This window comes from Cervus elaphus, chromosome 26, assembly GCF_910594005.1.
Source record: "Cervus elaphus chromosome 26, mCerEla1.1, whole genome shotgun sequence".
NCBI classification, from domain to species: domain Eukaryota; kingdom Metazoa; phylum Chordata; class Mammalia; order Artiodactyla; family Cervidae; genus Cervus; species Cervus elaphus.
In genome coordinates, this window is record NC_057840.1 from 9,504,156 (window position 1) to 9,518,665 (window position 14,510).

The 14,510-nt window shown below is 42.3% G+C and overlaps 1 pseudogene; it reads right to left on the reverse strand.

Annotated features, from left to right (window-relative positions):
- Window positions 1–14,510, reverse strand: part of LOC122684184 — a 193,482-nt pseudogene that overhangs the window by 134,849 nt on the left and 44,123 nt on the right.

A 14,510-nucleotide genomic window follows, 5' to 3' on the forward strand; every position in this document is an offset into this window, starting at 1 on the left:
GGCACAGCAGTAAAAAGCACTTCATGAGAACCGTGTATGCAAAGGCTCATCATTATACATATTTATGCGCCATAAAAAACTAATTTTATCATCCAGGATAGGAAGCATGCAGACATCTCTCACAAAATAAGCTCACTTATTTTGCTCACTAAAGCTCTTGTGTAAAATAAGAGGGCAACCACTGGGTAGAGGAGAGTCCTTGTGGCACCAGTTATTTTCATTTCACTCAGGGTGGGGGGAAGAGGGGTGCACGTGCAATTTCCAATCTAGTCACTTGATATCTTGACAAATAGAGAGTTACCCAACATTTGTCCCAAAGCCAACTCATGTCCCTTCTCAGAGATGTAATGCAAGAAACAAGTGTGTGTGGGGGGGGAGGGGGGACAGTGCGGGGAAGAAAGGCAAAAGGAAAGAAAGTCAGCAGCATGTTTAAACAGTCTCCATCAAATGAACCATATCAAATTACATCAAATAAAAGTGTTAAACTAAACATTGTACAAAGGCAACGTCTGCTGGACCTATAAAACAGCAGATTGTAAAATGTCAGAGGAAACTGGTCGCACTCGATCCGGTGGTCCAAGTCAACATCTTTTAGAATCACTGCCCAAACCAAACATGCAGAGAAAGAAATCTTTCAGCGATACTAGCAGTGTCTCTTAAGAAAATGTCCTACTAACTGTTGAGCTGTCTCTTTTAGAGAATGATGCTTTGGAGGAAGAATCCTATCCCCAGCTGAGGACAGACCTGGGTTGTCCCTGACTCAACTGTTTCTGGGGCCCGCGGCAGATGGCCTCAGCTTGCAAATGGGGGACCTTATTACCTACCTCCTCAGGGATGCTGTCAGAAATTATAGTCGCTGTGGGTGAAACACTCTGAACCATGGAAGATGTTCAGTGGAGAAGATATTTGGCAGCTAGTCTAAACTCCTTCATGGCTCAACCAGTAAGGAGTCTGCTTACAATGCAGGAGACCTGGGTTTGATCCCTGGGTTGGGAAGATCCCCTGGAGAAGGAAATGGCAACCCACTCCAGTATTCTTGCCTGAAAAATCCCATGGATAGAAGAGTCTGGCGGGCTACAGTTCATGGGGTTGCAAAGAGTCGGACAGGACTAAGCAACTTCACCTCTCTTCACTTCTTTTCTTGCAAATTTCTTAGGGTAAATTGCTAACCTCTGACTCATATAAATTAACTGTGAAACAGACTTGGAAATAACCATGACCTATCTGCTTACAGCCAGGGCCAAGGCAAGGCAAGGACTACCTAAGAACACGGGCTTTACTACCAACATGCCTATAAACAGGCCTCCAGAAAGCGAGGTCCACAGCCTAACTCCCAGAGCCTCTGAATGCTGCCTTATTTGAAAAAAGGATCTTAGCAGATGGAACTAGAAATTAGGTTAAGGACCTTACATGAGGACATATCTTAAACTATCCAAGTGAACCCTAAATACCATCACAACTGTCCTTACAAAAGAAAGAGGGAGACAGGATACACACAGAGGGGGAGGCAGAGACTGGAGTGACATGGTGACTAGCCAGGGAGTGTCAGCATCCCCAGGCGCTAGAGAGGCAAGGAACAGATCCTTCCCAGAGCCTGTGGGAGAAGCACAGCCACACCTATACCTTAACTTCAAACTTCTGGCCTCCAGAACTGTGAAAGAATAAATGTCTGTTGTTTCAGGTCACCTACCACGCTTGTGGAGATTCAAATAGGAATCACAGGAAACTAAAATGATATCCTGCTAAGAAGGAGGCAAGCTGCTTAAACATATATCCAGGGACTGATTTTTTCTAACCTCTACAAATTGTAATGATAAACAAGTTATTAAGCTAGAGAGACACATACTTTAAAGCAACCAGAGCCAATACAAGGGCAGAAGGGGCCCACGGGGCTAGCACGCCGAGCAGAGGTGTGTGGCGTGGGTTTCCCTTAAGGTGTCTCTAGAAAGTGGCCTTATGATAAAGCCACAGAAGCAGCTTGCCTGATCAATCTTGGGAAAATAAGGTTGCACGGCAGAAATTAGGTAAGGCAGTATCAGTCTGAGGCAAGCACCCCTTGCTGGGAGAACTCAACGACTAGTTTGCAAACAAGCACTAGTTTCCAGCCTTAAGAAGCCCCACGCTCAAGGCAGGCTCACCTTGTCCTTCACCTTCATGAGAATCAGGGCGTCACTTTCAGGGCAATCAAACCAAGCCAATGCTTGGAGATTATTTCCATCCTACTGATTTGGGAAACCCAAGGTACTGTTTCAATAGATTAAGATCTCACTGAAGCAATGAGTTGCTCAAGAAGAAACAGCTCACAAAAGGACAAATGCATCGACAGAAAAGCAGGTGAGAGGTTTACCTGGGGCTGAGGGGAGCAGGGGGATGGGGAATTACTGCCTAATGACCACAGAGTTTGTTTGGGGTGAGGAAAAAGTTCTGGAAACAGATAGTGGTGGCAACTGTGCAACACTGCCACTGAATTGTACGCTTAAAAATCGTTAAAATGGCAACTTGTATGTTACATATAGTTTACCATAATTTTTTTTAAAAAATGCATAATGTCACATACCCCAAACCACTGAATTGTACACTTTAAATGGGTGAATTGCATGGCATGCAAATTTATATCCCAATAAAGCTGTTAAAAAAAAAAAAAAAAGAAACCACTTTCAAAGGGTCACTTAGTAAATGCTACTTCTTTACTTTCCTCTCCCAATAAAAACCTACAACTAGAAATGCTGCCCAGCCCAGACTGAGATTTAACCATATGCCTCAAAGGGGGAAATAAAAAGCAAAAAGACATACATGCAAATCTTCCTGAGCACCACTGAGTTACAAGCATGCTTTATCCCGCTATCCCTCTTTTTTCTGATCAAGGCTCATAACTGAATACAAAGCCCACCTTATAAGAGGCCTACAGTACTAAAGATATGATTATATGGTATTTTCTTTAAAAATGAAAAGCTCTCCATTTGTTCCCAGCATTTGGTCAACAGAAGTCTTCAAAGTATAAATGTCCCCAAAGCAGTGACAAGCTGACTGAGGCCTATGACATGTCAGGCACTGTGCATTTTATACACATTCTCCCGTGGCACTCTGACAGCAACCCTATCCAATGGGCACCATCGTTCTCAACTACAGATGAGGAAGCTGAGGCACACAGAGGGTAACTTGCTCAAGGGGGTCCAGGTATAAGGAGCAGGGCTGGGATTCAAATCCAGGTACCTGATCCCACAGACCACAGCTGCTCTCTACTACACAGGACCCTGAAGTGAGGCAGTTCTACTGGAGAAATTAACCAAATGATTTTAACACATGAAACGCATATGGAAACCCATTATGCTGAGCACTGTGACAGTCACAGGTAGGCCTTCCCAACAGCACAAACTGTATTGCACCTCTCACTTATGTTGTAAAGCTGGAAAGCTCTTGAGGGAAATTACTCTAACACTTAAAACAATGGACTCATGGGCTTCACTGGTGACTCTGTGGTAAAGAATCCACCTGCCAATGCAGGAGATAAGGGTTTCATCCCTGATCTGGGAAGATCCACGTGCCGCGGAGCAACTAAACCCATGCAACGCAACTACTGAGCCCACAAGTCACAGTTACTAAGCCCAAGCACCCTAGAGCCCATGCTCCGCAATAAGAGAAGCCACTGCAATGAGAAGCCCGAGCACTGCAACCAGAGTAGCCCCCACACACCCCAACTAGAGAAAGCCAGAGCAGGAACGAAGACCCAGCACTGCCAAAAATAGACAAATTAAATTATTAAAAAAAAAAGAACCACAATGGACTTGATACCCAACATTACCAGGATCTCAATGAAGACATATTGGCTCCCTCACCCAGGATGCTAAAACCCAACAGCAATTGCTGGGAGGCTTCCCAGATGGCACATTAATAAAGAATCCACCTGCCAATGTAGATGTAAGAGACGCGGGTTTGACCTCTGAGTCAGGAAGATCCACTGCAGGAGGAACTGGCAGCCTCCTCCGGTATTCTTGCCTGAAAACCCACAGGCAGAGGAGCCTGGCGGGCTACAGTCAGCGGCGTGACAGAGTCAGACACTCAGGCTGAGTGCCTGAGCACGCGCGCAGGGCAGACCGGCCTCGCCCTCCTGTTGCTCCACCGCCTCTCACTCCTCTGTATGAGAAGAGGCCGGCAGGACCGCAGAGGGTAAGGTGAGAGCCGCCCTGCAGGGGCCAAGTACTGCTCTCATGAAAGACAAGCAGGATCTGCACTTCCGGACACGTGGGTCACCAGTGAACGACATGGTTCAACGTGAAGGGTGGCTGCTGGTAACTGAGACAATAAGCGTGGTTCCGTCCAGCACCAGTGAAAGGAGGTTTCGCACGGATCTGAAGTATTTTGTTTTTCTACAACCCTTCAGTTTAAAAAATCTCTCTGATATTAAAGGTGAAGCACAGGCATATTAGCAGAAAGAACTTACTGCCCGCACATGACTGCTCTCCATGGAGGAAAAGGGAGAAGACATCAGTGTGCTTTATCTCAGGCGCCGTAATCATTCCTCCTACTCACCACTTATCATTGTGTTGTGTAGCTATACAACCTTCCATAAATTGCTGGATTCATCTGCATAACAAAACTTTCTAAAATGCTTCAAATCAAAGCAATCTTGCTTCTATTATGTACCAATCTGACAGACTTCATTGTCCTCTGATTTTTCCTAAGCAAACACTAAAAGGTGAGTACAGGGAAAGTGGATGCCTCACATTTGCTCCAGTTTTAAATCAGCACTTCAATCCATTTTCTTCTCTATCATGAAACTTAAAACAAAAACACATGCTGCTACCATATCTACTGTTTTGAATTTCCCAGCATGTCAAATTCTCTTGTACTTCAGGAAAGGAAAATAATAGACCCTGGCCACCTACTAAGTCTGAGGAACTATCAAAGTCCTTTAGCATCTCATGTGACTTCTATAACTTACATGGGAGGGGGGTAGTTCCAGTCCTGTTTTTACAGAGGAGGAAATGAATTGTCTTATCTTCAGCTTAGATGGAACACATGGCCCTGTCATCCTAGGAAGACTCCCGTTGAAATTCAGAATGCTGTGGGACTTCCCTGGTGGTCCAGTGGTTAAGAATCTGCCTTTTGAAGCAGGCGGTGTGAGTTCGATCCCTGGTCCAGGGCTAAGATCCCACATGCCTCATCACCAAGAAGCCAGAACATAAACAACAGAAGCAATACTGTAACAAATTCAAGAGACTTCTAAAAGAAAATTAAAAAAAAATCAGAACACTTGTGCCAAGCATGACGCAGCTGTCCTTTACAGTAGAGTGCAGGCACCTCTTCCTTTTTAATCCCACTACTTAGAGACTGGCCAAAATAAGATACATGTTCATTTCCTTCCTCCTTCTAAGAACTGAGAAAAATCGAAAATAACCTTTCCCCAAAACCCTTCATAAAAGGTTATCTATTAATACAAGAGCGCTCAAGGTGTCTTGCAGAAACAGATGGCTGTTAATAAAACATAACACTGAAGTCTGATTATGTGCTTTCTGTCGTGCAATAAAAAGTATAAGCAGAAAGTATTTTTAGCTCCTTCCGGGCCTAAAAGGATTTGACCAAAGGATCTTCTCTAAGTCTGGTTTTCTATGCATTGATGAAAACTGACCAAGGTCATAAAAGAAGGTAAACCATTTCCTGAGCAGAGAGCCTGCAACATAGAGGAAGAGCACGCTGCACACAGCCTGTCATTAGCAGTGGTCTCATCCCGATTTCCATCGTTCAGCAATCTTAGGACTTTCATTCTGAGTCCAAAAAAGAAGGGAGAAACACACAAGGAGCCCAGGAAAGGAAAGAGACAAATGGTACCCTGCAAAGTCCTGCCGGGACATTTCCCTGGACAAATCGGGCTTAGAAAGTGCCCTGTACTACACTCCATCTCTGCAATCTGCTCAAGCACCAACTGTCTTGGGATCTTCTCAATAGCTGACTCGGTAAAGCTTCCCCAAAAGGCACACCGAACACAGTCAGATGCTAATTTAAAATAATGCAGAAATAGGCTGGGTTTATCTCCACTCAAGGTCTACTTTTTAAACATAAACCTTGTGAGAGCAAAGCAAAATATTATTTACACGTGTAAGTCATCTCATGTCCACCCAAATTCTTATTAGGGATATGTGTGTTTGGTTAAGCTTACATTGAGAAAAGCCAGGTGCCAAAAAGAAGGCTGAGCGCCAAAGAATTGATGCTTTCAAACTGCAGTGCTGGAGAAGACTCTTGAGAGTCCCTTGGATAGCAAGGAGATCAAACCAGTCATCCCTAAAGAAATCAACCCTGAATACTCACTGGAAGGACTGAAACTAAAGCTGAAGCTCCAATACTTTGGCCACTTAATGCAAAGAGCCGACTCATTGGAAAAGACTGATGCTAGGAAAGACTGAAGACAGGAGGAAGAGTGTGACAGAGGATGAGATGGTTGGATGGCATCACTGATTCAGTGGACATGAGTCTGAGTAAACCCTGGGAGGTAACGACAGGAAAGCGAGGCATGCTGTGCTCCATGGGGTTGCAAACAGTCCAACACGACTTAGTGACTGAATAACAACAAAAACAAATAAACCCTCAGAAAGATTTAGATTCTTCTAAAATCAACTGCTTGAGATAACACTGATAGCAATTGTTGCACAGCTTTTTACAAGAGCAATTTTGAAGAAAAGTAACAAAATCAAGGTTTAATATCATAAATGAAACCTGCCTTTAAGTAAGAATGAGGTCAATATTGGTTTCCTAGGTGGTGCAGTGGTAAAGAATGTACATGCTGATGCAGGAGATGCGTGTTTGATCCCTGGGTCGGGAAGAACCACTGGAGGAGAAAATGGAATCCCACTCTAGTATTCTTGCCTGGGAAATCTTATGGCCAGAGAAGCCTGGTGGGCTACAGTCGAAGGGGTCACAGAGAGTTGGACACGTCTGAGCAACTGAACATGCGTCCACTCACAACATCAAAAGCAACTGCTTTTCCCACTTTCTTAACAGGTTCAGAATGGGTGGCTATACTTAACCAAGCTAGTCCAATATAGAATAAAAATAGTCCTTATTTTGCACTTTAAATCCTGCTAGGATCTTTTTCCCTTCAAAGATAAAGAAACAATTCTTCCTTCACAGATAGGGAAAAATAGAGAAAAAAATCAAATTGGGCAAGAATTTTCAGTGCAATATCACAGGAAGATTCCTAAATCTCAACTATTTTTGGTATGCATCTAGGTTTTAGCAAAAAAATAATCTGAATGGACACCAGTCCCATTTTAAAGTTAAGTTATGTGTTTACTGCCCAGTTCTTCTGAGTAATATCTTTGCCCATAATTAGCAATACTAAATTGATCTAGAAATATATAAAGTCTTATTTAAACTTTTAAAGGGCTTCCCTTGTGGCTCAGCTGGTAAAGAATCCTCCTGCAATGCAGGAGACCTGGGTTCGATCCTTGGGTTGGGAAGATCCCCTGGAGAAGGGAACATCTACCCACTACAGTATTCTGGTCTGGAGAATTCCATGGACTTTACAGTCCACGAGGTTGCAAAGAGTCAGACATGACTAAGCAACTTTCACTTCACTTAAACTTATAAACCAAAGCCTACTTTGACTGCTCTTCATTTTGGCCACACAGATAACTGATAAACAAGAGACATCCTCTATCTACCCCCATTTGCAACCATCACCTGACTTTATTAGGAGCTGATTTTAGTGCAGAAGCAGGATTGTTGTTTTAAATATTTAAATGGAAGTAAACATCTCCCCAGTTGCAAAATACTGCTGAATGACAAACTTAACATCACATGCATAAAAATGCCAGAAAGGCCACAATCCAAATGTATTTAGTGTCACTCACAGGTTCCACGGTTGATGCCATAAGCGGGCCTAAGATTTACAAAGATAAACACTGCCCCCAATTTAGAGTTAAGGGGTTAGAAAATCCCACTGTGAACTGGATAGATAGCAAGAACTTAACTGGTGGCAGAACTACTTTTCCATGCAGAAAAATTCAACTTAATTTTCAATATATACTACATTGTTACCCAATCCTCTTTGAAAGACTTTTTTTGAAGTGAAAGATGTTTTTGAAAAATCAAACACATCTACCTCTGAACTTCCACAGAAAAGAACAAAGATTTAAAAAGGAAGAAGCCACAGGATGACAGAATTCACTAACTCAGACTACAAAAATTCCAAACCTGTAGGAATCCAGATGTTTGGAATTAACTTCTGACTCTGCAGCATGGCACCTATGAACAAGCACTGTGATACCAGAATTTATAAACTCCGGAGGAGACGGCATTCTTACTTGGGAAAGCACTAATAGACATGTAAAATGCCGCATACAATATAAGGAAATGACGTCACCAAGCCGACCCTGAAATGGCTCTCTCAGAAATGGTGAGTGATGTGGGCTGCCCACTTCTGTCTGGCTCACCTAAGCCTCCCAGAACCAGCCCTGCGGAGAGAGCCGGGGTAGAGACGAAGGCCTGGGGCCCTGGCACAAAGCCAGGCTGTGGCCAGCTTGATGATCACATTCACAACTTTAGTCTCAACTGTGCCAAGAAAGCGCCAGCCTCGCTTTGAAGTGACAATCTAGAGATTCTTTGGAAATGCTCTGAAAGCAGACGTTTCCCTACAATCACACTGACTTCCTCCGACGGTGAAGGTGCAACTTCACCGGATCCATTCAGATGAGGGTTTGGGATGCAATGACCATCAAAACTGCTCCACAGGTTATCTCAGAAGTCATTTGTGTAACCAACATCTTCACAGAAAGGACGTTATTTAGTTAGGTAATAATGTAAGCATGAAGAATAATCTCACTTGTAAAGCCTGTTGGGGTTAGATAGGTCTGACTGTGTACACAGACACATACACAGAGTCTCCCTCGTGGGACATTTAAACTCTGAAGCCGTCAGTCCTTTGTCTTGGAAGAGATGTGCTACCTTTCATAATGTTTTCTAATTTTTTTTAGCCAATATATTGAATACATTCTTTTTGAAAAGGTCAACTTCTATTTTTCAAAAAACATCTGAGTCACCAGAGATGAGGAATATCTTATCTAAAAATGCCCAAGAGCTCCCAGTCACCCCTCACCAACATCCCAGATACTGGGCTTTTCCACCAAGAGAGGAGGCTGGGGCCCTGGGACTCTGATTACTTACTTGTTAAAAAAAGGTTCGATGAGTTTTGATCTGGCAGATACATGACTCTTTGGAGGACTAAGAAAAGAACCTAATGAAGAAAAGAAACAGAGTATCACAAACAGTCAAGGAGACAAAGCCTGAAAAAAATATCTTGAAAAAAAAAAGGAAAAAAATATCTTGAAATCAACAGTACGGTTCCGCAAGGGTAAAATAAGTGCTCATGTGGACCGAGTACCACAACCCCAGGTAAGCATTTGATGGTTCCTCCTGTGCACTCCCCAACCCCCACCCAGCCCCCTCCCCCTCCTCCCTCAAAACCCTCCCACTTTCTATTGGTTGAGTGGATCCCAGGGAAAGGGTAGACAGGGAAGAGTCCCCTCCGGACCATGGTGTGTTGACAGAGGCAGGTACAGCGTGTACCTAGGTAGTTGGCCATGGAGATGAAACACAGTCCTGTAATATAAGCATCATAGCCGGCCTCGTGGAGCTGCTCAGAAGCCGTGTCGTAACTCGGAAAGCCTTCTGCACTTTCTAAAGAGAAAAAAGAAAACACAGTCTTCCCAAGGTCATCACAAATCATGAAGACTGGTAAGCATGCTGCCCTGCCAAACCCAGATGTCTGTGCGGCAGAAACACCCTAAATAAGCAGAAAGAAAGCTATCTCCTTCTTAATTCTCTCCACACAAGACCTTGAGATAACAGAGTCACTGAAAATGAGGGCTTTGGTCTGGACTAGAGAAGTGTCTTGGTTACATTATCAAAGACTCAGCCCCAGGCCTCCCAACTGCATGCTGTTGGATGCTATTTACAACCATGCATAACTCACTCTTGTGACCATGACTCCTCCTCTGATTGGGACGCAAGGGGTATTTCAGAGCAGTTGTCCCCAATCTTTTTGGCACCAGGGACCAGTTTTGTGAAAGACAAATTTTCCATGGGGGTGAAGGTGGTTTGGGGATGATTCAGGCATGTTACATTTATTGTGCACTTTATTTCTATTATTATTAAATCAGCACCACCCCAGGTCATCAGGCATTAGATCCTGGAGGCTGGGGACCTCAGAGCAATGGCTAAGAGCATGGCCCCCAGCGTCCACCGTCTGAGTTTGAATCTCTGCTCTATCACTTAGCTGCTGTGTGATCTTGGGACACGTTGCCCCCTCCGGGCCTCTACCATGGTAGAAGGGCAATGACAATCAGAGCCCCCTTGTGAGGCTTTTGTGAGGATCAAATGAGCTCACTTAAGTAAAGCTCTCATGCCACGTTTGGTACATGGTAAACACTCTGTAATTGTTATCTGACAATACTCCAGCTCACCCTCCCCAAAAGCCAAAGATTCCCATCAAGGTTGGCAGTTCAAGTCAATAGTGTCCTTCACTATGTCTCCGAGCTCACAGATACAAAGATGGAAAGCACAACCAAGTCCAAAAACAGATCAGAATTTGCTGTAATGCTGCCCGTGCAAACACGGCACATCTTCATGGGAGAGACAGTTTTATGACATGCCTCTCTGGTCACAATGATATTCACAGATGCTGAGAGAATGAGGTTTGCTGAACCTGCTTTAGACTAAACTCTCCTTACTGGAATATTATGTAGAAATAACGGGATAAAACGGTAATTCATAAATAGTTATTTCCTAGAACCATTTTGTAAGTGAGTATCAAAAATGTTACAACAGAATCAAAAGCATGAGTGGAAATTAACAATGAAAAAGCTATAATTGTTTTTATATCAATACAATGCTCTTTAAGCAAGAATTCTTTAACCTCAGTAAGTATCGAATATTAGATTTTAAGCTTAAAAAAAAAAACTCTTTTAATGTGATAGCCAACTAAGTCATGGCCTCTATTCTACTACCAGCTGAGACACTTATTTCCAAAATCAATTATTTCCATTATACTGCCCATTATATTATTAGAGGAAAGGTCTAGGTTTTCTCCCCCCACCCTTTTCTTAATTCCTTTTTTGGACTATTCCAGAAAGGGAAGCAAATAACTGTATTCCTGGCTGCTTTAGGACCTTCCATTGTCAATTTCTGAGCCATTAGCCCTGTTATCAATTTCTCAGGAAGCTGCAGGCTACATCTAATGGGATGTTAATTACAATACCAGCAGCATGACTAAGATCAACAGGAACCAAGGAAGTAACTAACACCTGGAAGTTTCACCAAAACACATGGGTGGAACCATGGCCAGATAGGGCAAACATTTCCACCCCGGAGAAACGTCCCTCCCTTCTCTGGTTTTCCTCACCACTGCTGTCCAGTGCCTAAGCTACCTCTGAAGGAGGCAGAGGTGAAGCCCCCTCCTTCCTCATCTGTAAACCCAGTTCTTGGGCTTTCCTGAGACAAAAAGTATATTTTCACTCTACCCCTGACAATTAATCACCAGCTCTTTGTCTTCGCTTAAACCAAAAGGAAGACCCATAAAGTCTGGGGACAATTCCAAGATTAAGAAACAAAAAGTCCTGAAGATGCCATTGCTAAACTTCTTAATAAACAGGCTACCCAATCCTACCCGTGCAAGGTAGAGTTAGGATTAGAAGACCATCTTTATTTAGAAAACAGCAACTCAACCAAGGGTATGAGCAAGTTAATTCAGCCAAAATTTATAAATGTACAATTTATTTAGTTTCTAGAATAGTTTTACCTTTCTTCCATAATAGACATCCATAATTATCATTGAGAGTGTGGAGCTTTCTACGATCATTTATATTCTTACCAACTTTAGGAGGGTTGAAAGGTGTCTCTTTTAACCGCTTTTCCAATTCTGCAAGGGATGTGTTGTTAATGATATCCTGCAAACCAGGAAACACAGGGAGGAGCTGTCATCGTCTCAGAGCAACATTTACTAGAGATTCATGAACAATCAGGACCAAAAAAAAAAAAAAAAAGTACCTAGTACTGCCCCCTTGTGTTCTTTAAAGAAACACAGGAGTCCTTCTTCTCAATATAAGAGAGAAACCACAAGTTTAATTTCCACCATATGGAAAGTACAGCCACATGAAAAGTTTTTATAGATGTGTTAAGTATCTACAGACCTTTGGCCAGAAAGCTATACTGTTCTGGCATTCATTTCACTCAGCCATATAAAGTCACTTCAGAAAGAAGCAAATGATTATATTTTTACCTGAATTCTCTTGATTAGACTATATACCCAAAATATGTAAAATAAGGAAAAGGAAAGAGTGTATGCATCTGTAATCTATTCAAAAATTCATTATATGTTTTAACATTAAAAATTTACATTCAGAAGGAAAAAACCCTCACAATTCCACTACCCAAAGACAACTGCTATTGACATTTGATGTATTTATTTCTAGTCTTTTCCTCAATTTCTTTTTTATCTTTTTTGTTTTTTCAGAGAACAAAAGGTGGTTAAGGGGAAGGTGTATTGGAAAATGACATTCATTAATTGACCAGAATTCTAAAGCTGTAAGCAGCAATCTGGAAAATTTCAAACTGTAATTTATCAATAATAATTCTGATTTTTAAAATACCTTAAAAGGTTGTGTGCTGGCCATCAATTTTGTATCCAAGAGCCTAAAAACAGAAGAATTTTTTAAAAAGGTAAACAATGGACAGCAATGTTCAAAATGTACTTTACTCCAATGAGTAATAGTGGACGGGGGCATTAGGCACATCAGTCATCCGCATCTCCACCACGTCGGACTGTGGATGAGGTCCCCTCATCCGGGCACTTCATCACAAGGCTGCGGGGAAGCCCACAGCCACTTCTGGAACAGAAGTTCCAGAGGGCGCGGGCTCACACTGACATCGGGGTAAGTCAAACATCCTCATGTGTTTGCACGTGGCTCAAACACTGCTGCAGGGCTGATGCTCCCAAGCTCTCATCCTCTCCTACCACTATCCAGATCTGTACCATATAGTATCCTAGAGGGTCAAAACCTGCATTTGCAGTCTCACACAACTGTTATTTCTCACTACTCTGCTTCAGAGATTGCAATAGAAAAAAAAAGAGACACACACACACACACACTCGTATGAAAATACTATTTCCTCTCACATAAATATGAGTAACTGCAGATAATTGGGCAGAAACAGTCTGGCTGAAAGAGCAACTGCTCCAAGTCCTCTGCAGACAGGTCCTCGGATACAGACTCTTGCTCTGAGGGCTCCATGCGGCTGACGTGGGATCTATCAGAACACACCATACTAACCATGGACAACACCAACAGGATAAGGCACTGACAAAGTTGAGAAAAAGGAGTTCTCTAGCCAGACAGTTTTTGACCGATGACAGAATACTACTCTCAACATATCCAACTCTATCCAACTATATATTCAACCGTCTTCAATACTCAACTGAATACCCTCAACTGGATGCTTCACTGTGACAAGGTTCACCCAACAGACAAGGCAGGTAAGCGCCAACTCAAGCAGACCTCACAGGTCCCTCAGACAGTGGGAGGCAGGATGAGAAAAAAAGCAGCTGCTGTCCATTTTCATCCTTGGGTCAAATTCTGATTTTTACATTTTAACAACAAACATCATCAACATTTATAAAAGCAAACCATCAGCAAGGTGGAGCTATTAAGCCATTTTCCAGCTTATGAAAACTGAATTGTGACCATGATCTAATGGTTTTAATAAATTACTGTATACCTTTGTGTAATTATGGATGCCCAGATGGCTGTTTTAAACCAAAGGCAAATCCTCAAGGAAAGCTTACCTGGGGAAAACACATGTTGTCACCTCCTTAAATTCATTTAAGTCCTAAAAAACAAGAACGTGACCTGTTATGATTTTACTGGTATATTTGCAATATTTAAAACAAATATTTCAAGTCCCATGGTTCTCTTCTCAAACCATGATACCAACACAGGCCCCTGAAGCTAAACTGTCAGGCCCATTTCTCACTAATATCTAAAAATTTGGGCAATTCCTCACTGATTGGGAATCATATGACCTGATACTAAAATTCTGCATAAACAAAATAGATATGTGAGCATTTTATGGCTGAAACAGAAGAGTTCGGGAAAAGGGTTTCTATTATATGTAGAAAACTATCAGTAATACTTCTCTTACACAACTCACCGTAAAGTGAGACATGTAGAGTTATTTAAATAAAATGGTTCACAGTATCTTGTGATAAAGCATAATGGACAAGAATGTGAAAAGGAATATTTATGTTTAACTGAGTCACTTCGCTGTACAGCAGAAATGAACACACTACAAATCAACTGTACTTCAATAAAATTCTTAAAAAAATAAAGTGGTTCATGCAGGAAATGGACATACTGTAAATTGGATCATACTTTTAATGGAAACACCACTGAAATATTGGTTAAAATGGCCACTAAAACAGAGACTTTCCAATACACATGATTCTTACTTTAACTACTTGG